The sequence below is a fragment of the Oryctolagus cuniculus genome, chromosome 19 (assembly GCF_051225735.1).
Source record: "Oryctolagus cuniculus isolate XC-2025 breed Fujian yellow rabbit chromosome 19, ASM5122573v1, whole genome shotgun sequence".
Taxonomy (NCBI): Eukaryota; Metazoa; Chordata; class Mammalia; order Lagomorpha; family Leporidae; genus Oryctolagus; species Oryctolagus cuniculus.
Window position 1 is genome coordinate 21,305,481 of NC_142885.1, and position 26,165 is coordinate 21,331,645.

Consider the following 26,165-nt stretch of genomic DNA (forward strand, 5'->3'; position numbering starts at 1 on the left):
TATCTCTGGGAACTGTTATTGATAATAAAGCTACCTAATGAGTTATGCTATTATAATTCTCTATACTCAAGCTAAATGGGTTATAATCTACTAAGGGTAACCTATCACTACCCACTCTCTGGGAATCTGAAAAATACATTGTTTTCATCTTAAGGGGCACCCCACTTATAATTGGTTTTGTTCCAGTTTTGTTTATGCTAATCAGCAAACTTATATGTTTCAGAACTCAACTTCTGGGAGTAACTGACCATGCAGGGAACACAGACATTGGCAATGACCAAGACTGCTCCTGCTCACAAAGCGAATTTGTTAGATAGGCTATGCAGAGAATTCCAGACCCATAGGCAGGGCCTGCACTATGCCCCCATAAGCAGGAAGCTTTTACAGAAGAGATAATTCTACACCTATCAACTTCCCTTAGGATTAAGGGATGAAGTCTCTGAGGGGGAAATGAAGTAGACAGGCATACAGGTTAAAATTGATTAGGCTTGTGAGCTGGAAGACCATGCCTTTGCCACGCCCCTGTGTGACCTCATGCCCCTACCTGGCCACATCTGAGCAGCCACTGGCCAATCAGGTTAATTAGCCACTCCCCTTTGATAATGGATTAAAAATCTGTGACACAGTGTGTCTATCCCCCCTTTTATTCCTTTTTGTCACCCTGGCCTCTTGCCAGTAGGGGGCTGGCTGTAGCCCTGTGCCTTCAGGGCACATGGCCTTCAGGCCAACCTGCCCTATGCTTCCTGGCCTGGATGCTCTTCCACGTGGCTGGTTCCTGGTACTTGGTATGAACGCAGATCTATCTCTCTCCTATAAATAAAGCCCTCACTCTCCTATGCATCTTTCACACTAAATAAAAGTTTAAAATGTAAAAAAAATAAATAAACTACCACTCTAAATACTAGTGTCTGATCATTAGCATCACTTGTGAAAGAAGTAATCCTATCGTCTCAGACTCATCAAACTTCTCTCTTAACGTGTTCTCACTATCCAACATTGTATGACAGCTTTTGAACACCAGGATTTAGTTTTTTTGAAATAGTAAAGTGTGGCAGTCTTGAGTGTGATGGAACAGGTTAATAGGGGCTTCAGGTAGCCAGTTGTTAAATTTTCCAGAAGTTCAAGAGCTGTTTGACGTCATCTTAGCTTTCAGCTTTGAAATTCCCTGTGTGCAGGGAACATGTCCCATGGAACGTGGCCAATTGTACAAGTCAGAGCAATTTCCCCATTCTGCACCACACAAATTAGTTTTAAATAAAGAGGATTCTGAAATTTCTTTAGTGAGTGATGATCAAAATTCTAGAAGTGTTTTTATATATGTACCAAAAAAACTTGCATACATTTGACTAAATTCACCTGTGATAAATCATGATGATTCAATTTAAAACATTTAAAATATTTAAACTACAAATCTGAGAGGATTTCAAAAGGTTCATGGAAAATGGAATTAAAGTGTAATTTTATTTTGGGGTACAAAAGATTTGGAGCTATGCATGTTGAAAATCTTTAAAGTTCATGAAAATTGCATATTATTTAAAAAGTGTATATAGTTTTAAAAGTTCTTCACACTGACATAAACTTATCTCTTTTAAAAACATTTCTTTGAGAGGTAGAGGTGATTATATCAATGTATTTAAATTACACTAGGTAGCAATTATAAACATTCAAGTTTATTTTGTATACAATGATTAACAACAAAGTTTCTCTTCATATTTCTCTATAGATAAGCCTGCTCAGAAAGATATTTTAAATATAGTGAGTTTCAAATGTAGGCTTACTTTCTTCAGATTAGGAAGTTATCATGCATTTAAAATAAATGCTATTGAAAATAAAGTACATAGAAAAAGTACTTTTTCAGATTATACTTTTACTTTTTTTTTTTTAAAGATTTATATATTTACTTGAGAAGCAGAGTTACAGACAGAGAGAGAGGTCTTCCATTGCTGGTTCACTCCCCAAATGCCTGTAATGGCTGGAGATGGGCAGATCCAAAGCCAGGCGCTTCTTCCAGGTCTCCCATGCAAGTGCATGGAGAGCACTTGGGCCATCTTCCGCTGCCTTCCCAGGCCACAGAGAGCTTGTTCGGAAGTGGAGCAGCTGGGACATGAACTGGTGTTTTGGGATGCTGGTGCTGCAGAAGGAGACTGTGTCACAACCCCAGAAACTTATCTTTTAATTTCATTTTCCCTGAATTATTTGCACACATACATAAAATATATATAAACATTTTTTAGTTTGACTTACTTTGAAAGTAGATGACAATGTCATTAAATTATGTTTAAAAATTGACTTATGCTTCAGTTCGAGGAGTTTTTAGTAACAGGGCTATAAAAAGATAGTATGAGAGAAATAAAAGCACTCAGACCTGCTAAAACACTTTTATTTCTTAAAAGCAAGCATACTTAACCCTAACTGATGGGCCAAAGGAATTGTGAGCACAGCCAAGTTTTTAAAAATATGTATTAGTAGAAAGAGCATCACCTCCTTTATAAAATGAATTTCTTTTTTTAAGAAAAGAAAGATGCATTTTACTAAATACTACATGTCAAGTGACATTGAAGTGATTTAAGTGGAATTAAAATACCAGTAAATGTGTCAGTAAAAATTTCAGTTGAGGGGCCAGCATTTTGGTGTGACAGGTTAGGCTGCCACCTGCAAAGCCTGCATTCCATTTGAAGCCCAGTTCGAGTCATGGCTGCTCTTCTTCCAGTCCAGCTCCCTGCTAATGTGCCTTAGAAAACAGCAAAAGACAGCCCAAGTCCTTGGGTCCCGCCTGCTCCCCATGTGGGAAACTTGGATGGAGTTCCAAGCTCTTAGCTTTGGTCTGGCCCAACCATTGAGGGGAGTGAACCATTTCCTGAGTGAATCAGCAGATGGAAGATGTCTTTTTCCTTATCTTTCCCTCTCTCTATGTCACTCTAACTTTCAAAAAAACTAAGGTAAATCCTTAAAAATTGTTTTCAGTTAATTAAATCTCACTCATGGTACATTTTATTTGATATTATCAATAGTAAGTATTATTACTAAACTTATTTTCTATCTCCCACATCTGTACTTTAAATTCTCTCAATTTTCTGTTTGCAACAATCATGCATGGATTCTATAGATTAGGAATCTGAACTTGAAAAGAGAATTGGCTTAGAAGACCATGGAAGCGGCAAATTGCAATGATTTTCAACTCAAGTCTTCAGGTGTCAAACCTTCTGCTATTTCCCCCAAGTCATTCTTCTTTTCTGAATCTGTAAATGTTTTAAGCAAAAATATGCCCATTATAAACTAATTTTAACCAGAGTTCTGGTTAATCAGTGCAGAAATTTAAAAACATGTACGGCTACTAAGATTTATTTTCTACTCTGACAGTTATTGCCATATGAAACAAATGATGTGCTTCACTCGTGTTTCTGTGTGCTGTGTGTATGCAAGGGTAGGGATGCTGGTAAATAACATTTAGGAACAAATCATGCCCCTTTTTGAGAGGGACAGCTTACATGTTAAGTACAAGAAAAATGTACAATCCCAGTTCATTTCCCCCCTCAGTGTAATGAGATGCTATCTTCTATCTAGTATATAATTCTAAAAACTTATTAAATATTTCAAAAGTTATGAGCCATGATATATGACATATGAAAAAATATCAAAGTATGGGTTTGGATGGAGTGCCTTGATCCAATACACAATCAGTACCCTTGGATTATCTGCAAGGTGAAATCTTCAGATTCACATAAACTTACTTACATTCACATAAACTTACTCATATGCCATTTGGGAGAAATTAGAAGTAGGTGTAGAAATTTTTTTTTTGTATCTAATCTAAAATTTGTATATCAGATTTCAGTTAAAGCTACTGTCCTAGGAAAATTTGTTTAACATAATATTCAGGTTAGTCTCTGAAATGCATACATAATAACAGAATTAAAATTCCTGTTTAAAATTTTTATTTATTTGTTTATTTGAAAGGTAAAGAGAGAGAGACTTACCATTTGTTGATACACTTACAAATGCCTACAGTAGCCATGGCTGGATCAAATCAAAGCCTCAAGCTAGGAATTTAAACTCCATCTCCCATTTAGGAGACAGGGCCCCAAGCACATGGGGCTGCCTCCCAGCATAGGAGTCAGAAGAAGCTGAAACTGGAGACAGGGCCAGGTCTTGAACCCAAGCCCTCCAATATGCAATGTGGGTGTCCTAAGCAGCTTCTTAACTGCTTAACAAAATACCCAATTCATGGTATTATCATTGCTATTTCCCATAAATTGGTTTAGCAAAGAAAAAGGTTATGTATCCCAAAGTATTAACCCTTAACGTATGATAGCTTGATAGTACCCCAAGGACTACTATTTATAATTATTTATGGTTAATTTTAAGTCACTTCTATCCAAAACTTGATTGTAAGGTACTTCTGGATAGGTAGTATATCATATTAATTTGTGTATTTCATAGTACATTGTACAGCAAACTACTCGTGATTGTCACATGTCATATACATCACATATCACACTTTCACCATAGGGTATACGCTATGTGTACACATTTCTAAAAGGGACGATAGTATCAAATGGTATTTAAAAGATACTTTATTTTTGAGTTTCCTATTTCAGCAAGATAGTCAATTCCCCATTCCCCCTTTTCCACACACATAAGCCAATCCTACACTCACTGCCTTTCATAGCCTCCTTTGTTCAAGAAATGCACTAGGATCAGTGCTTCTGACCTCACCTTCTTCCTCTTCTAGAAGGTATTTATGCACCACATGAAAGCCTCTTCTGCTGTTATTCATAATCATTGCTACTGTATCCATTCTGCCTTCACCAGTCTTGTTACCAACCTTCTTTGCTTGTGTACTCTACACAGGCTAGGCCAGCAATTCTTAACATTTTACACTCAGAAATTTTTTGATGATCATTTCATTCCTCTCATAGGATCTCACATTCAGTATTTTTTTTTATAGGCAAAGTGAGAGAGAGAGAAAGAGAGAGAGAGAGAAAGGTCTTCTTTCCATTGGTTCACCCCCTAGATGGCTGCTAAGGCCGGCACGCTGCACCTATCTAAAGCCAGGAGCCAGGTACTTCCTCCTAGTCTCCCATGTGGGTACAGGGCCCAAGGACTTGGGCCATCCTCCACTGCCTTCCCGGGCCACAGCAGAGAGCTGGACTGGAAGAGGAGCAACCAGGACAGAATCTGGCACCCCAACCGGGACTAGAACCTGGGGTGCCGGCACCGCAGACAGAGGATTAGTCTAGTGAGCCACTGCGCTGGCCTCAGTATGTTTTCTAAGTAAATGTCACTTAATGTTTTCTCTCTCTCTCTCTCCTCCCTCCTGCGCACAGCCTCTCCCTATATAAAGTAATAGTAATAATGATGAAGAAGACAATGGAGATATGATTTACACAGTTCGGGAAGAGGAAGCCTTTCTTTGTCATTTGCATGTTATTTTGCTCAAACATGTTTACATCAGAGCTTCCCTGTTATTTGAGGAAATCATTATGTTGTACAACAAGTTGACTTTATTGCAGAGCACTGATTTTCTCTTTGGCTGATTTTACTTTTTTTGGAAAGCAAGTACTACTTAGTTAATGTGAACAGAATTCTATCTGTGAAGGGTATTTAAGCAGTGTCCTACAAATGGAACTTCTATGATTTTTGACTTCTCATATTGGGGAAGTCCTTTTAGAAAAGCAGTCAGAAATGTGTTGCAGAAGATTCACCCAAAGACTATGATCTTTCTTGCCAGTGCGACTGCAATAGGGAATGATCACAAGGCATTTCTTTCCAGCAGCAGATGCAAGCAAACTGCTGTATAATACATGAGCTGGAAACTCAGGTTGTCTCAGATTTTAAGATTATTTTTATATCATTACTTTTATGTATTGTTTATTTTTATAATTTACAGTTTCTACTGTGAAGGCAAGTGAAATAAATAGGTAGATTATTGACTTTTAATCATCCAGAAATAAAAAAGAAATATCTGAGCTATTTGCTTCTCAAACCCTCCAAATGAAGAAAATTATACATCCTAGTAAATAATAAAGGCATAATATTTTAAAGAATGGGCTAAGGCATGTTTTTAGTAAATTTTGTCTTGATTAAAATCATTTAAGAGTACAAGTTATAGTATTTTGTATGTTCTAACATTTACGCATGATGTGATTCTTCTTAGTAAATCCATGTATCTGTTTACTGGGACTCTTTAAAGGAGAAGAAACACACACACACATCCTGACACACATGCTCTCACATTCATACACACTCATATACACAGTCACCCATACTTACACACTTACACACACACACCCTCATGCACACACTCATATACATGCTCACCCATACTTACACAGTCACACACATATCACACGCACACTCTCACAGTCACACATACACACTCACTCATACACACACTCATACACACAGTCACTCATACTTAGTCACTCACACACAATTATACTATCTGATTCTAGTTAATTGGGCAGACTAGGATTAGTTATATTTCATCAAACTTTCCAAAAAAACCTTTCAGAGGGAAAAAATTCATCTCTGGATGCCACTGGGTCTTGGAAATCATAGCTACACCTTCTGTTTCATTGTGGGCTGGCAGAAAATAACATACAGCTCCTTGTAGGAGCTCAGCTATTTTTCACTGTGAATTAGAACACACTTATCCATTGTGTGAATTTTTTTTTTGACAGGCAGAGTGGACAGTGAGAGAGAGAGACAGTGAGAAAGGTCTTCCTTTGCTGTTGGTTCACCCTCCAATGGCTGCTGCGGCTGGCGCGCTGCGGCCTGCGCACCATGCTGATCTGATGGCAGGAGCCAGGTACTTATCCTGGTCTCCCATGGGGTGCAGGGCCCAAGGACTTGGGCCATCCTCCACTGCACTCCCTGGCCACTGCAGAGAGCTGGCCTGGAAGAGGGACAACCAGGGCAGAATCCAGTGCCCCGACCAGGACTAGAACCTGGTGTGCTGGCGCCGCAAGGTGGAGGATTAGCCTAGTGAGCCGCAGCGCCGGCCCCATTGTGTGAATTCTAAACTTCTTACATTTTAGACTGAGCTCCATTTTAAGAACAAACTTTTCCTATTTTTTTTTAAAGTTTTCTAATTCTTCATTGTATTAAATGTATTATTTCCAAATACTAAGGCCTTAGGCTACAGTCCTCTCTTAAAGGTTCGAGTTTACAATTAATCATTGAATCCCTACAATATGCGGGCATTTATCTAAATTATTTACTTAATTTAACCATCTTCACATGGATTCTGGGTTAAAGGTCAGGAAACGAAGGAAGTAGGGTTGAATAAGCAGGTGAGTGGCAGAGGTTGTGCTCTTAACATCAGATGAATGTGGCTTCTTGGGTAACCAAGAGTCTGCTTGTGTGTCTTAGTTATCATAGCAATACTTAGTATCATAATTAAATAGAGGTATTTTCTAATTCTTCTGTTTTTAATTTCAAAGATTTATTTATTTATTTGAAAGGCAGAACTATATAGAGAGGGAGAGAAACTAGAAAAAGGATCTTCCATCCACAGGTTCAATCCTTGAATGGCCACAATGGCCAGGGCTGAGCCAGGCTGAATCAACAAGCCCGATCTCCATCTGGGTCTCCCACATGGCAGCAGGGACCCAAGTTCTTGGCTCTTCTGCTTCCCAACAAGCTCCCTGCTAATTCTATTGGGAAAGCAGAAGAAGAATGCAGATGGAGCTCCTGGCTCTTGGCTTTGGTTGACCCAGCCCAAGACCTTTGTGGTCATTTGGAGAGTGAACCAGTGGGTGGAGGATCTCTCTCTCTCTCTGTTTCTCCCTCTCACTTTATCACTTGCTCTGCCTTTCAAATAAATAAATAATACTTAAAAAATGGAGAATCATTCTGTTCATACTTACACCTCAAGCCTGTGTGTTAAGAACTTAATTAATTTCATATCTAAATTGTCTTCTAGAGAGGATTTTGTCCATCTTATTATAATATCATTTGATGAGTGGTTATATACAATTCATGTTTTGTAAGGAGAAAACTTGACACATCTCCAATTAGGTCATCAGTTGTTTGAAGGCAGATTGAAAAACCAAGGATGTGTTGCGCATGATGGAGGTGAGAGTATTTTACTGCTTCTGCTCTCCATTTGTCCCAAGACTAGCACAGCACTTGGGAAAGCAGTAACTCAGCCATGATGAATACAGTAAATCACATGATTACATATATTTGAATGAATGAGTTGGTACTATTTTTTTTTCAGATCCCAAGAAGGAAATTACAAGTCTGAAGTCAACAGCAAACCCAGGAAGGAAAGGACAGCATTTACCAAGAGCAAATCTGAGGACTAGAAGCAGAATTTGCCCATCACAACTATGTGACTAGACTGAGGAGATACAAGATAGCAGAGAATCTGGATCTCACCAAAAGACAGGTAAAGCTGGGCATTGCCAGGGATTGTTTTCATTGCTTTGGTTCAATAACCCTCTTGTAGCATTTTTAAAATATCTGGAATCATTGTTCTTAATTATCAAAAGGAAGAAAGGTGTGCTATTTAATGATTAAGTATTTTTACCCAGCAAAATGAAAAAATTAAAAATCAGTGAGTGATTTTATGGGGGAAAAAAACCCTACATTTATTGAGTTTAAAGAAGAATTCTGTGTTCTGCAATAATATTCTTTCTGTATTTGTTAGGGGTGGGGAGGTGTGTGTGAAAATATTTATTTGACATAATGATGGAATGTGGTGAGGAATTTTGTATCCTTTCAAAATCTCCTATTTGGCATGTTAGAAAGTTGACAACCCCTGAGTAGTTTCCTGTATTGGTCAGAATAGGGTATGTTATATTGCACTAACACATTAGCTTCCGAGCCTCAACGGCATGATACAAAAATGCTCATTTGCTCACTTTCCATACTGAGTCTCCTAAGTCCAGGCTTCCAAATAAACACTCGCAGCATGGTGGCTCTCTGGCATCTCCACATATGATGTCACTGGGAACTGCGGAACGTGAGCAGTTCTTGCGAGTTCATGCACTGGCCCTTGAATGCTTGCATGGCCATGACCTGCATTAATGTTTCAGGTTCAGAAATCATCAAATGGTGCAACGTAAAGGAAATGATGGAATACAAGGGCACGTAGACCACTCATGAATATTTTTGTCCCATTACTCCAAATATTTTTGAAATTGTGCTGGTCTTGGTAATGCAAAATTATGCTACTAACTCAGAGAACACTTTAGAATTATTAAAAATTTGCGGATCTCAAATAGTAAGACCTAAAGAGTACTATTACATTAATTTTGTATTAATTACTTCCTAGATCCCCTTCTTGAATTTTATTTGGATGACAAATGGTCTCCTCTTATGATGCTCCCAGCACACTCTTTGTAAGGGCTGTGACTTGCCCTGGGAGAATCTAGCCGACTTATGGTTACCAGTTGTTCAGCTTTAGATAAACATTCCTGAAAGTCAAATGCAAAAATCTTTATGGACAGTGCAGTTATTATTGGCACTTGCAGGGCTGGAGTCTCATTTCCTCTTTCACTGTACACACCTCCTCCGGGATCCCACTGGAACCAAGGAAATATCAACAGGGTGCGGACCTATGAATGCATATCTTAGGCACGCAAACTGTTCATCTAATTTCTTAAATCATCTTCTTTCCTCTGTTAATTTTACATCTCAACCCTGTTAGGTTACTTCTGGGTGGGGAAAATGCATACAGGAACACTTTCATGTGTTTTTATACATTGCCAGTTTGTGTTTTATTACCTAAAACCTAACTTATGGAGCATAACATTTCCTTCCCTTGAACGTCACAAAGTTCCATCTATAAGTGTACAGCTTCTGGCATGCAAAAAAGCCTGTTCCAAAATCTATATCATCAGACAATAGTTTCACTATGTTTTCATTTCTAAAAAATTGTTTACTTAAAAATTTATATACTTATTTGAGAGGCAGAGAGAAAGAGAGGGGGCATTTGTTTTATTGTTTTTTAATTTCTAAAAATTTATTATTTATTTACTTATTTGAGAACAGAGTGAGAGAGAGAGGGGATACAACTATTGCTTGCTCATACCCCAAGTGTACATGATGATCCTTGGCTGGGGGCTGAAGCTGGAAGCCAAGAATCCAATCCAGGTCTCCCTTGTGAGTAGTAAGGAACTCGTTGACTGAGGCTACCACAGTGGCATCCTAGGATCTATGTTAGCAGGAAGCTGGAGCCAGGAGCTGAGCTGAACCCAACATGGAATGCAACCAACCAACATCATAACTGCTAGACTAAAGCCTATCCTGTGTTTTGCTCTTGTTTAATTATTTCTTTAACTGGGAACAGGACAATAGGCAGGGGGAACCACAAATTTCTCTCATTATAGAGAGACAGTGAACTCCAGGAAAGCTAACTGTGTTTTATATAATACATGAAGGAAGTCGGAAATTGGAGTTTGCTTCCAGTTTTCGTAATGATGGCTGTAATACTGAGCCTTCAGTGAAGAAGAAAGTAGAAACTCTGTGTTTACTAACCTGGGGATCTTGGTTTTCCCCAGCTATCTAGGCATTCAACAGAGGTTTCACTTTTGTATGAGCGTAATTCCTTTTGAAAAGTAATTCTATAAGCCTAGTTTGAGAGGTTTTGAAGGTATTTGGATATTTTTTCTTTTTTTTCTTAAATGACTTAACACTATTGAAAAATAATGATATGTAAATATGATATATCTACATATGTCACATACATGCACACACAACTTTCTTCACTTCTTTGAAGTCCCTTTTCAATGCCATGATGTTAAGCCAATGCTGTATAACAAACCACTCTACACATTGCTGGATTTTAATGGGTACCGAGCTGTAATTCACTCACAATCTTGTGCATCAGATTTGGACTGGAATTACTTGGCCAGTTTTATTGTCAGCAGTACCTGGCTTCCTCATGAATCTGCACTTGGCTGGTGGGTTGACTATGATCTGGCTGGGTCTCCACTAAAACAACGCATTTCTGTTGCATGTGTTTCTATCTTCTACCAGGATAGCCTGGAATCCCAATCTTCAGGTGGTTGTAGAAGCATTTCCAGGAGCTCTGAGAGGGAAAGCTGCAACATGCAAGGTTTCTCAAGTCTTTGCTTGGATCATATTTGTTAATTTAGTTTCATTGTCCAGAGAAAGTCATACAATCAAACTCAGTGTGGACAGGAGAAGGAGATTATGTCATTGCCAGACATTCTTAGAATAATCTAAGCATGGCCTTGGTGGAAAAAACAAACAAACAGCAAAACACTTGAGTAATAATTATGTTTTCAAAGAACTGAACAGTTGATATTATGTAGATTATATTTATTCCACAAACATTTAGGTGCAGTTTTGCAAGATAACATGAAAAGGAGATGAATGTGTGTGGAATGTAAATTCCTAAGTAAAAGTAAGTCCTCAGGGTTCCTCAGAAAGAATTGAATTGTTATGCAAAACTCTGATTAGAATTCTGAGATTTGCCATTCAGAATTGTGTTTTGTTAGGTAAGTAACAATCTTTTCAAGACACAACATGGAGATTAAAATTGCATGCTGTTTCTTTTCCTTAGAAGTCTATGTTATAATGCATATGAAAGAGTGTTTAGCATAAAGTACAAAACCTAACCATCAACCACAGGAGGAAAATCTTTGATATACATGTCAACTAATTATTTTATAATACAAATATACATTGAGCCAGGTGTTAGATGTAAAATATTGTTACATTAAGCTAGAAAAGTAACTTTCTGAACACACAGAAGAGGCAAAAACTGAACTAGTAACAACACTGTGGTCAGCATTGAATGTCACAAGAGAAGGACAGGATTGTATACGAATATGTTCCTGGTTTCATCAAATGTAAATTTATTCTTATCCTTCTGCACCTGTACAGCATCTTAAGATTCTAAAGGCTTTATTTTTATTCTCTGGGCTGAATTTTACTGTGCTGAACTTATCAGAAGAAATATTGTAGATTTCAACCATCAATTTTTCTATTATTAGTGACCCAAAGACGTATTTCTCCAAAATGCCAGGGCTTTCATCCAGTAAAATATTTTCAATTTATTTTCTGAAGATTGGGCTCTTAAAGTTATAGACATAGAGTTATACACAGAATCCTACCTTCTTAAATTGGGAAGCTGCCTGTCCTAGTCAATTGGGGTTGCCAGAGCAAAATCCCATAGACTGGGTAGTTTACAGACAGCATGAACTAGTTGCTCACAGCTGAAGACTGGGATCAAGGTTAAGACACCAGCAGAGTTCCTGTCTGGTGAGAGCCTGCTTCTTCCTGGACAGCAACTGTCTCACATGGGTGAGAGGTTTGGCTGAGCTCTCTGGGGCCTGTTCTACAAGGCACCCAGCCCAATCACAAGCGCTCTGCCCACATGAACTAATCACTCTCAAAAGTCCTTATTTTTTCAAAAATAATTTTTTGAAAGACAGAGAGAGAGAGAGAGAGAGGGAGAGAGAGAGAGGAGAGAGAGAAGTAGAGAGAAATAGGGTGATCTTCCATCTGCTGGTTCACTCTCCAAATGGTCATAACTGCCTCAGGCTGGTCCAGACTGAAGTGAGGAGTCCAGGACTCCATTTAGGTCTCCTGTGTGGGTGGGTGGCAGAGCCCAAGAACTTGGGCCATCTTCTGCTGCTTTCCCAGGCCCTTCAGCAGGGAGCTGAATTGTAAGTAGAGCAGCTGGGATTTGAACTGGAGCTCATATGGGATGACAGTGTTGCAGGCAGATACTTAGCCCACTGCACCAGTGTGTGGGTCTCAGACCTCACTTTTAATGTGGTCACCTTCACAGACAGGATTCTAACATTTGGATTTTGGAAGGTACAAATGTTCAAACTACAGTATAGCTATTCAATTACTTTAATTTTTCACTAATGCCATACATGCTTATCATGTAATCCTCATCTTGTTCTTGAGTGATACTGTTTTGCAGGATTTCCACATATTAAATGCTCTAACTAAAGGGTGCAAGATCTCTCTCTCTCTCCTGCCTTCTCCATAACTCTGACTTTCAAATAAATTAACAAATCTTTAAAAAATCTAACTACTGTATATTAAGATATTCAAAAATGAATCTTGATGTGAATGGAAGGGGAGAGGGAGTGGGAAAGGGGAGGGTTGTGGGTGGGAGGGACGGTATGGGGGGGAAGCCATTGTAATCCATAAGTCGTACTTTGGAAATTTATATTTATTAAATAAAAGTTAAAAAAATAACTGAAAGGAAAAAATCTAACTACATATATGAATTCTTTTCATTTGCATTCTTCAATGCACACTTTGAAATACTGTGATTTAGTACAGGAACTTACAGATACTCACAAAGGAATATTGTATCAAACCTCATACTGATCAATGTTTTCCTTCACTTAAATAGGATCCTCTAAATCTAACAAATGCTTGTCTTGACTTTGCCAAAGCTTTTCAAGATTTAAGTACAAAGAAATTCTATCCTGCAAATAGGAAAAACAATAAGTGTTAACTCATCTAGCTCCATGGTAGGATTGTTTAAGGGAAATAATTTTCTCTTAAATGACAACTGACTTTAAAATCAAAACTAGTCTTTGACAGGTTTTCATACGTAAATTTATTGTGATTACCTATGAAACATCCATTTCTATAACTGATGTCATTTTTAGCTACCTCTACCTTATTTATTGAATGCATTATGTAATAAGCCTTATGCATGTCATCCTGAAGGCTTGCAATCCTTGGTTCTCATTTTAGAAGAAACCTAAGAAGCATTAAATCCCTAAATATCTCTCAAATTTTCAGAATTCCATCTGTAAGAGTGGTTGTGAAATTTCTCAAAGAAGGCAGACTCCTAAATGGTGTCTTCTTCCATAATCCACCTGGTCAACCAGGAAGAAAACAAGAGGCTCATATTGAAAACCAGCTCCACTAAAAATGCTAACCTTAGAGCAAAGATGAGGTTCAAGTCTTTTAATTCTAAAGCTGTGTTGTTGAGCAGTTATCACTGCAGTCACTCTCCAGCTTCTAACTCAAAGCTTCCAGTTTATGACCTATCCTCCCACATCCCCAAGAGCCACGGCTAATAATCTGCAATTGGCAGGGCCACTTAGACTATTTTGAAGAGCCAGTCGGTCTAAAGATCCTCCTGTGCCAAGGCATTTTTAAGTCTGATGAGCTTATTCTGGCTTTTTTTCTTCATCCAGATAAGCTTGGAGAAGTCTCCTGCCACGTGTCTGGTATCTGACAGGGGGAAGAAAGAGAAAACAGCTGCATGGGAATTTAACAGGGAGTGGTAAAAAGGACATTTTTACAGAGTGAAGGCTGCCAAATGTAGAAGGAGTGGGAGATCCTGCCACTTCACAAAATCTTTCCCACAGTGCTAATCAAAGGTGCAATATTGTGGATTTTTAAAGCAGCTAAAATGAGTGGAATAAACATACTGAGAACTCAATACCTCTGCCAAGATAAATGGAAAATCCCCACCTTGTTGGATTATACTCCATTGGTAGTAATAAGATGCATTATGTTTTGTTTGCTACTCGTAAATCATTCAGTGGCTCAATGCCAAGTATTTTCAACATAGCTATCTGTGGGGAGCAACTCGGACTAGACTAAGTTACTGGAGTTAAGACTTATTCTAGGGCCGGTGCCGTGGCTCACTAGGCTAATCCTCCGCCTAGCGGCGCCGGCACACCGGGTTCTAGTCCCGGTCGGGGCACCGGATTCTGTCCCGGTTGCCCCTCTTCCAGGCCAGCTGTCTGCTGTGTCCAGGGAGTGCAGTGGAGGATGGCCCGGGTGCTTGGGCCCTGCACCCCATGGGAGACCAGGAAAAGCACCTGGCTCCTGGCTCCTGCCATCGGATCAGTGCGGTGCGCTGGCCGCAGCGCGCCGGCTGCGGCGGCCATTGGAGGGCGAACCAACGGCAAAAGGAAGACCTTTCTCTCTGTCTCTCTCTCTCACTGTCCACTCTGCCTGTCAAAAAAAAAAAAAAAAAAGACTTATTCTATGCATCTGCTCTCCCACAATATGGCACTGAGAGAAAGAGACCAAACAACCTCTACGCAGCTGCTTCATCAGTTTGACAAGCTGCAGGAGCTGATCCTGCTCCTGATTGGAGGTGTGCTTGGCGTGTGGGTAGCAGAGTTGGGATTGGTGGAAGAGGACTATAAAGGAGGAGAGAGACAACATGCACCAGGAACATCCGGATAATATCTGAGCAGCCCCCGAGAGAGCCGGCTGGTGGTGTGCCGCTCCCCCGCGGAAGTGGAGAAAGTGGCAGGGGGAGCTGCCCCTCCACGGAGGTGGAGGGTCAGCAGCCAACCCAGGAAGGACCAGCAGCAAACCCGGGAAGGGCCGAGCAGATGAAAGAACAGCGCAGGGTCCTGTGTCGTTCCTCCGTGAATGGGGGAGCGACAGCCATCCACTTTTTTTTGGATGAGTATAAAAAAGGAAATAATTTTGTACACCACATAATCAGTGGGTTTGTCTTTTGCACATTTTTAACAGAATTTTTTCCATTCTAGATTTATTTATGTAAATTACTATGAAAACAGTTTAATCAATTTTGTTTCCGTGAGCCACCATATTGTCTGTTCAACTGTTCTGAGATGGCCTTTCTTACCAATGATTTTATAATAGTGTTTCTTTCTTTGGATCAGTATTTAACACTTACCTGGAGTAAAAGTTGTTTCTTTTGTGTAGGTTCCACATACACAAAAAGCTTATGGTAAGTAAAAAAATAATTTAAGAAATAGTAACATTAAAGACAGATCTGGCCGGTGCCACGGCTCAATAGGCTAATCCTCCGCCTAGCGGCACAGGCACACCGGGTTCTAGTCCCTGTTGGGGCACTGGATTCTGTCCCGGTTGCCCCTCTTCCAGGCCAGGTCTCTGCTGTGGCCCGGGAGTGCAGTGGAGGATGGCCAAGTGCTTGGGCCCTGCACCCCATGGGAGACCAGGAGAAGCACCTGGCTCCTGGCTTTGGATCAGCGCGGTACGCCGGCCATGGCAGCCATTGGAGGGTGAACCAACAGCAAAAGGAAGACCTTTCTCTCTGCCTCTCTCTCACTGTCCACTCTGCCTGTAAAAAAAAAAAAAAAAAAAAAAGACAGAGCTATACAGCAACCAATATTTCAAACCTTCCATACACTGATTTTCAAAAATATTGCCTCTATGAAGTAGAAGACTGAGAAATAAGTAACTGGTTCATAACCATAATATTCAAATTTGAAATGATAAAGACAAAAACTCTGAAAAATAATGTCATATCCTAACTACTGCCCTTGAGAATGGTCTTTTTTCTTTAAAAGTGCTATTCTTTCCCTGCATAGATAATAGAGAGGTAGATAGATAGATGATAGACATACAGCTATAAAGATGGAGAAATATTTCTGAGCACACACACAGACCTACATATCTGTGTATATGTGTTCATATATATGTGTACATATACATATAAAATGAGTTTTTTTAAACAATTGAAATTTGCTGTACTTTTTGCTATCATGAGCATTCATCAATTTAGTACAATGAAAGGACAACATCATTGAAGACAGCATTGTCTAAGAATTTTCCATACTTGGCTCCTGAATTTCTTCAATAAGCAGTTAATAAATAAATATCTTAAAATTTTCTTTTCAATGATGAACACTATTAAGATTGAAAAGGCAGAATGGCAGAGAGGAAAATACAGAAACTTAAAAAAAATCACAGTGCATAAAATATCCAGTACCTAGTAGAATCACATAGATAATAAATGTCTGTTGAAAATAGATCTTTGTAAATAATAGAATAGGAGTGGGAGAAGAAAGATGGGTGGGAGTATGGGTGGGAGGGAGGCAGAGTGGGAAGAATCCTAAATTAGTATATATGAAATGCTGAAGTCTGTATTCCTTAAATAAAATTTTAATAAATAGATGAATAAACAAATAAAAAAAATAAGCAGTTAAAACATTAATTTGCACTGAATCAACAAGTCAGCAGTTACATTCTGATGGCTATTGCGGATCACAGCCAAATGTCATGGTTTATGTGTGATGCTACGGAAGGAGCTTTGGCTGTGAGAGGACACTTCCTACACTTCTTTTCACACTAGCCTTGCATGCATTTTTTTATTTCATGAGAAAATTCTAGAAAGTTTGAAAAGCCAGTGAAAGTTTTGTGTTGACATCTTTAATTTCAACAAGAGTTGCTCTAAAAGGTAATGAACTCAGGCCAAAGAGAACTATTTCTGGAGACTTTGTCTATAAAAGACTGTGCTATTTGATCTCCATATTCCCATAACTTACGAAAAACTCAGAGATGCATTCAATTTAAAGTAAGTGTTATACTTTAAATCCTTTTATGACTCCCAATTTTTATGCATAATATATACTTTTTAGTTTTTTGCTTTCTTCCAGCTATTGAAATTACTGACTTATTATTATTTTGGGGAAAGGAATCAATGTGTAGTCATGCAATAGTAAAGATAATCTTTGTGAATTCTTATAATGATTTTAGATATAAGGGAGTAGTCTCTAAATTAGTAAATGAATGATCAGTGAGATCTCACATATATGCTGATAACAACCAGAACATATCAGTATTAATTCAATTAGATTCAACCATAATAAGTTGATAATGTCCTATGGTTCTTTACTCATAAATTTGGTGAGATTCACTGTTTTAACTGAATACATTTGATAGATATGCCTGAGATGGTGGGGAAAGCAGAAGTTGTTAATCATAATAATGTATATTGATAGTGATGTTTCTAATTGTTTTTAAACACCATTGAGAGATTAGGCAAGATGATGAGAGAAAAAAAAGCTGTCATTCTAGTTGGTCTTGTTAGTTTGAAATAGACAGAAATGTGAATTAATGCTATAACTAGTACTCAAACAGTACTTTATACTTTGTGTTTCTGTGTGGGTGCAAACTGTTGAAATCTTAACTTAATACATATTAAATTGATCTTCTGCATATAAAGATAATTGAAAATGAATCTTGATGTGAATGGAATGGGAGAGGGAGTGGGAGATGTGAGGGTTGCGGGTGGGAGGGAAGTTATGAGGGGAAAAAGCTACTGTAATCCATAAGCTGTACTTTGGAAATTTATATTTATTAAAGTTAAAAAAAGAAAAAGACAGAAATAAAGTAATTACTTTGAATACAAAAATTTCATATCTTCAGTTAATACCAGCTAGGAATTTTATAGCAAAGTAAAGGAAAAAAACAAGTAACTTAGTTTTGATATTTTCACTCAATTTGCTAAAGTCACATATGATGTACTAAGTAAATGATATTTCACTTTGAATAACTAAAAGCAGTACGTATTTTTTCACCTTGTATGGAAATGTGGTTATTCGAAGTAAGGTGTTTCCATTGTAATTAAATGTTAATGAAATAAGTAATTTTCATTGAACTTCATCAGATAAGAAGAAATTATTAGCATTTATTACGGCTGTGACATTTCAAAAAGATCAAGTTAAAAGGAATGAAACTTCTAGCAACTTTTCTCATCACATGAATTATTTCTTTGGTTCATTTTTAGAAAGAAGAATGAGATTTCATAAGATTGGTTTTAATAATATCAAGAGATTAACATTTCTTACATCAAATTTTATTTGTCACAACAAGAGTTATTTATTGTTCAACATATTATTTATCCATGGCTCACAATAGCTGCTGAGTATTCAGTTTTCTTAAAAACATGTGGGGGGAGGCATTTGGTGTAGAGATTAAGACTCTGCTTGGGACACCTGCAATCTCAAATTAGAGTGACTGGGTTCAAGACCTACCTCCATTCCTGATTCCAGTTTCCTGGTTAATGCACATCCTGGGAGGCAGCAGGTGAAATCTCAAGTTGTTGAGTCTCTGCCACACATTTGGGATATACTGACTGAATTCTTTGTTCCTGGTTCGACCTGTCCCAGCCTCAGCAGTAGCTAGCATTTGGAGAGTGATCCACTGGGTGGGAGATCCCTCTTTGTTGCCCTCTCCATATGTGTGTGTTTGAAATAAATAAAGATGCAAAAAAAAAGTGGGATAGTAAAACTTGTATGACTACAACAAAGAGCCTGTTTTACAAGATTGATTTGTAAAGGGGAAAAACAAGTTTCAGAATTGAAAACTATAGAGACAGAAAAATGATTCATCTATCACCAGCTTTGTGCTAAAATCAATGATAAAGGCAAGAGGCAGCCCAATAAATAGGGTTTCAATTGTTAGTCATGCAATGTATTCTATCCCTATACTCCTTCCATCAAGCACCCCCAACCTCAATGCACAGCTGCAGATCTGCAGAGCAGAGTTCACTGGTGGCTTGGAACTAGCTGAGGGACCCCACTGGCAGGCAGACATATGTCTATCCTTGCAGGCAGAAGTGGAGAAGCTTTCTTTTCTTTCTTTTTCATTCTTACCTTAAAGCATTCTTGGTTTGAATTCTTCACTTCAACTCCCTACTTTGCCGCTGAACTACTTGGTTAAGTCTGCAGGGCCTGTTGACATTGGGTTGTCTACATTAACTGCCAGAGCCAATTTAGTCACTGGAATATGATTAAATCTGAAAATTGTATTTGTACAATGATTCTTTGCATGTTTTCACATCTTTATGATGTGAATAAATATTTGTTAGACAGTGTCTACAGTGTTTCAAGTGCCCAGACAAAAATGGAAGCAGTTGGAACATTAAATCTAAAAATTCCAGATGTGTAGAGATATCTGGATATGTCACTGAAATTTTCAGATTTCATCCAGATGTTTGGTGTTATGGTTGTTTGTTTCTACAAAAGTCATACATTTATGGTACAATATAAATATGGTTTATGACATTATATAGATTCAGCTTCCCATTAACCTAATTCACTGTGGCCACCTTAGGAAATTATGAGACACTATAGATTCATATATAATTTGTTTTCTTCTCTAATGTAAAGCCTAGGAGACCAGATATTATACACATTAAATGCAAATGTGCAAAGTGCCTGGATTCCAATAACACCTCCTCTTCCTATACAACTTCCTGCTAATGCTCACCCTGGGAGGCATCAGTTGATGGCTGAATTACTTGGGTCCCTACCACCCAGGTGGGAGACAGAGGTGGAGTTCTTGGCTCTTGACAATGGTATGGCCCACTCCTGGCTCCTGTGGTTATGGGGAGTGAACCAACAGATGGAAGATAATCTCTTTCATTCTCACTCTCTCATTCTGCCTTTCAAATGAATAAAAACAAATAATTTTTAAAAATTAAATGGTAAAATGTCATATGGTGAGAAAGAAAACCAACGGACATACTTTCTTTTAAATACAAAGTGGTATTCCTAAAATCCGTACCTTCTTCTTAGAATTTTCTCATGTGAAATTGCATATGACAGATGGATGCTGGTATTACAGAATTACTGTACCTCCTCTCCTAGAGAAGTACATAAGCATGGATTTCAATAACTCTATTCCTCCCATTTTTTGTTTCCTGTCAAGATTATTTTGCATGAACATTTCAGTCTTGGTGACAGTGATTATGATGACGACTTACGTGTTGTTTTTTGTTTCCATCTGGAATGGTCAATGGAGAAAATATCCCTATGGAGAATCTTGAAAGCCTCATTATTCCAATATCACAAATATGAAAATTGAGACAGAGAAAAGTGTGGTTTTCCCAAATTCACACAAAAACTCAGAAGTGAAGCCAAGAGTAGTACCCAGCTCATGTGCAACAGATCTAATGCAACCTGCACTGTCAAGCTCACATGGTGATTAGACTGAGTAGTGTAATTACCTAAAGTACAGGGCAGGAAAATAGCGCCCCATTTACCAACCCAGTCACAGCAAGTAGAGGAATTACGTGAATGAGAGTCACCATATGGATGGTGCTCACGCATTTCACAATCCTGTACTTTATCTTCTTATCCTGAATGCTCTAAAAACAGGAGTTTGAGATAGAATTCAAATAAAAAAACCAAACCCCAATTCTGGAGCCAGATAAAGACATAGGTGTTTAAATCCTGCTGTTAGATTAAATCCTGGGGTTAGAGTTTCCATCTGTGTCATGTTCATGTAAACTTTACCTCAATTGTCTCATTTATAACATAGAAATAATGTTCACAACATGAGGGGAAAGTGTATTAGAAATAAAGCACATGTAGCACATATGCTGTAACATGATGCATGCAGTGATCCTTATGAGTGGTAAGCAGTAATAATATGTCAGTTCTCATCAAATATTTTTAAATCTTTATTTATTTGAAAGGCAGAGAGTTACAGAGAGGCAGAGGCAGAGAGAGAAAGAGGGAGAGAGAGAGAAAAAGGGAGAGAGAGAGAGAGAGAGGTCTTCCATCCGCTATTTCACTCCCCAAAAGGCAGCAATGGCCATAGCTGAGCCAATCTGAAGCCAGGAGTCTGGATCTTCTTCTGGGTCTCCCACATGGGTGCAGGGCCCAACAACTTGGGCCATCTTCCACTGCTTTCTCAGGCCATAGCAGAGAGCTGAATTGTAAGTGGAGTGACCAGGACTTGAACTGGCACCCATTTGGGATATTGGCACTTCAGGTGGCAGCTTTACATGCTATGCCATAGTGCTGACCCCTCACCACTGAACTTTAAATCAAATTTTTACTATATTGTATTATTTTTATCAAATGGACTAGTGTATAGATAGGTAATAAATGAGACATGATGTTAATTGAACCCAGCAGTGAAAGCAGTGACAATCCCTAGTTAAGAATCATCTCAACTTCAGTATTTAATTGTGTAAATGTCTAAGGAATTTATACTTTTATGAATCATGTGATTTGAAGGTTACAGACATAAATATGTCTTTGGAAATTTGAGTTATTTCTCAGCACATTGCCATTGGCACTGTGTATTCACAGAAATTGAGATTATTTCAAATATGAAAATGCAGAACATTCAAAATATATTTGGTGTAAAGAATGAAATATATTTGGTGGTGAAACAGACCTGTCCCTATCAGATACAAAGATCTGGTATAAAATTACAGCAAGAATGAAAATATGATGTTCTCACAGGTAAAAACTGACCCAGGGACAGAACAGAGTAGAGCAGAAAGCTGTGCATAGGAGGGGCCTTGAAAAGCTCATGGATGGGGCCAGTGCTGTTGTGCAGGGCATTGAGCCTCTGTTTGTAACACCAGCATGCCATGTGGAGCACCAGTCTGAGTTCTGGCTGCTCTGCTTCAGATTCAACTCCCTTCTAATGCACCTGGGAGAGCAGCAGACAATGCCCTGAGTACTTACTCCCTGCCACCCACATGGGAGACCCAGACGTGGTTGTGGGCTCATCTGACTGTTTGGGGGAGTGAACCAACAGATGGAAGATTTTTCTCTTTCTCTGTTTCTCTCTCTGTCTCCATTAGCATAACTTTCAAATAAATAAAATAAATCTTGAAAAAAAAACCCTCAGAAACCTCTTGGAACACAAGAAGTTATCATTTAATTCCAATTTCTGTGAGCTTTTTGAAGCCACTTTCTACATGGAAGCTTTATTGATGATGGAATTGAAACAGTGATCACTGAGAAAATGGTGACTTTCGTAAAAAGCTACCTAGAACAACTTGTTCTTTTTAAATATTTATTTATTTATTTGAAAGAGTTACACAGAGAGAGGGGAGGCAGAGAGAGAGAGAGAGAGAGAGAGAGCTCTTCCATCCACTGGTTCACTTCCCAGTTGGCTGCAATGGCTGGAGCTGCACTGATTCAAATCCAGGAGCCAGGAGCCAGGAGCTTCTTCCCAATCTTCTCCATGGGTACAGGGGCCCAAAGACTTGGGCCATCTTCTACTGCTTTTGCAGGCCACAGCAGAGAGCTGGATCAGAAGTGGAGCAGCCAGGTCACGAACTGGCACCATATGGGATGCTGGTACTTCAGGCCAGGGCACTAACCCACTGCACCACAGCACTGGCCCCAAGAATAACTTGTTATTCACACAGAATAAATGGAAGCATTTGCTTTCCTCTGTATACTAAAATCAATACTTCCTGGTTTGACAGGTTCAATTTGAAATGCAAACCTTAAACTCTTTGAAAATGTAGAATACATTTGTGGCCTCAGCAGAGAGTATCCTTCAATAGCTCTAACCATTAAAGAAACAGTGTGTAAATATAAATACATTAAGAGCTTCTGATCATCAACAAATACTCCAAGAAAAGGGGAGGGCACAAAACAGATAAGATAGTAGCTTCCATACAACTGAAGATATTAAATTAGGACTCAGACATTTTAAAGTCCATAAAGAGCAAGATTAATTTTAAAAAGAATTCATACCAGATACAGGGAGGTATTTCATAGAAGCACTACAGTGGGCCATTATTTTTTAAAAAAAGAACGTTAATTTATCTATGAGAAATGAGAGAGAGAGGCCTTCCATACACTGGCTCACTCCCCAAATGGCAGCACTTTCCAGGTGCAGCAACAGGGAGTGAATTGGACACAGAGCAGCCAGGACTCCTGGTGCTCCAACATGGGACATGGGCACCAACTCTGGATCCTAAACTCTTCAAAGATACTTGACTCCATTAGAAAACAGGAAAGGCAAAATAAAAGCACAGTAAAATAACATTTATTGTCATTGTGTTGTAAAAAAAAAAAGTTGAACTTGGTAAATCCAAATGCCGGCAAAGATTTGGGTGAACTTGAACCTTTATGCCCTGGAATGAATAAGAAAACTAAACTGATACAACCTTGGAAAACATTTTTTTTTTTCACATTAGTGTGTTAAGATGAACATTCACATAACATTCAACCTATTGAAGCTCCTGGCTACGTATCCACATAGGTTCCATCACAGGTTTATCATGCAAGAGCAGAACCAAATACCTTGGAGACATCTTGAATGATAATCCCTTTCTTGTCTACTTCTCTTTATTATTGTGATTTTTAATTTTTAAATCCACAAAGCAAAAACTGGGAGGTAATACTACAATGAATTCCCTTTGTTGTTAAATATGAAAGGTAATCATTTGTGTGCATCTTCTGAATGTTTATAAGTTATTATCACAAACATGCAACCTGATTAAACTCAGGGTGGGATTATTTTTATATTTACCCTCTTCCATGGTGTCTTCATGTAAACCTTTGAGAATCTGGTTCTCCTAGGCAGACCAAAAGGAGAAAGCACTTGAATTTAATGTTCTGTTTTGCTTCGTGTGTTTCCTTTCTTTGTCCAAGGTGAAAGTGTGGTTCCAGAACAGGCGGATGAAGAGGAAGAGGGTAAAATTGGGCCAGCTGGGCACTGCTGCCTGAGAAAAGGAACTGGTGAACGTGAAGAAAGGAACCCTGCTCCCTTCAGAGCTGTCAGGGATTGGTGCGGCCACACTCCAGCAAACAGGGGACTCTCTGGACAATGAAGACAGCCACAACAGCGACCACAGCTCCAAGCATGCACACTTATGATCCACACAGACAGGACCAGCTCCATCCTCAGGAAAGAAGCACCGTGATGGCAAGCCTTACCCAACAGAGTTTACACAGAGAGATGGCCATGGCCATGATTTTTAATATTATCAAATTCAGGCATCATGGGTCTGTTTTGCATGATTTATAGAGGAAGGAAGTGCCACTTATCAAAGATGTTTCTATGATGAAAATCAGAAGGTGAATTTGCTTTGAATAGTCCAGAGATGTTTGGTTGTGTGTATGACAGTGAGCAGGTATGTTTGCCTTTGCTTGCACTGAAAAATTAAATGGGTACTAAGAACAAATTATGACACATTTCTACACGAGATGCCTCTAGAGTGAAAATGTTGAAGATGAACTTACTTTACCCTCTCAGATGTACGAGTTCATGTTTATGACAGTGGGCAGGTATTTGCTTTTGCTTGTACTGAGAAATTGCTATCAAGAATAAAACATAAAACCTTTTATCCTGAACAGCCAAAGTGCCTGAGATCATTCAAGTAGATTTTAAAAAGGATGTAGTTTAACTCTGTATATATTATCCTTAAGTCATTTTCCTGTCTTCACTAATTTTAGCAATTCATTCATATTAGCTGATGAAAATAGGCACTGATAATGCCAGCCAGGCCAGCTTCCTGCCTTTTTATGCATGTGTCATTCTGGGAAATCCGTATGCACTTACTTGTGTACAAGTAGAGAAAAATACAGTAGTCTGATACGACATATTCTTGTACCACAGACAAAACAAACGTTATGTTGCATTTACTATCACTGCTGCTAATACATTATTATACAACTTACCTAGCTCCTCCTTGATTTATCCTATCTTGTAGCTTGAAAAAAAATAGGATCATAGGCAAATCAGTTACTTTGTGGAAAGAGCTTTGTTGTAGCAGACACTGTGATTTTATTTCTATAAAATTAAAGCTGTTATGAATATGACTTAATTAACAAGAAAATGTTTCTTCCTTCTTAGAAATGGTGTCAGACAAGGAGCAAAGCCAAATGGGCTCCCCAAGGGGATAGACAAAACAATTCTGAATGTCTTCAAATTAAATTCAGTAAAAACACATTATTTTTTAATATGTGATGTATTCTTGCAGAACAACCATCTTTGTATTTTGTGAAAAATGTTTAATAAATGATCCTTTATAAATAATTTTGGTCTCCCTGTTGTAATTTCTTTAATTTCTATAGATTTTAATATTCATATCTAAGAGTGCCCCAGACTCATCTGCTCTGTACTAATTCAGATCAAGATCATTAATGAGTCACAGGTTTTTATTTGTAGATTTATTATGGCAAGAAAAAAATCAATCCTTGGGTGATCAAAGAGAATCTAAATATCATCATACAGTAAACCATTTTCTTAATTTGAAGAATATGGCAAATGAATGTTTTTGTGTGTTTTACAAAGCAAAGATAAAAGGGAACAGGTAACACTAACTGCCACAACTAATAAGTAAAGTAGTCATATATTTTAAAATTTATGTTTAACATATGTGAATCAATCCAATAGTTGTTTTAAAGTCACATCAACCAGAGTCCTTGATGTTACCATGAGCTAGCCAATCAGAATCTTCATTGGAATGGACACCACAGGTATCAGAAGTCAACGACTATAGGCCGGCGCTGTGGCTCAATAGGCTAATCCTCCACCTGCAGTGCCGGCACACAGGGTTCTAGTCCCAGTCAGGGTGCCAGTTCTGTCCTGGTTGCTCCTCTTCCTGTTCAGCTCTCTGCTATGGCCCAGGAAGGCAGTGGAGGATGGTCCAAGTGCTTGGGCCCTGCACCCGCCCAGGAGACCAGGAGAATCACCTGGATTCC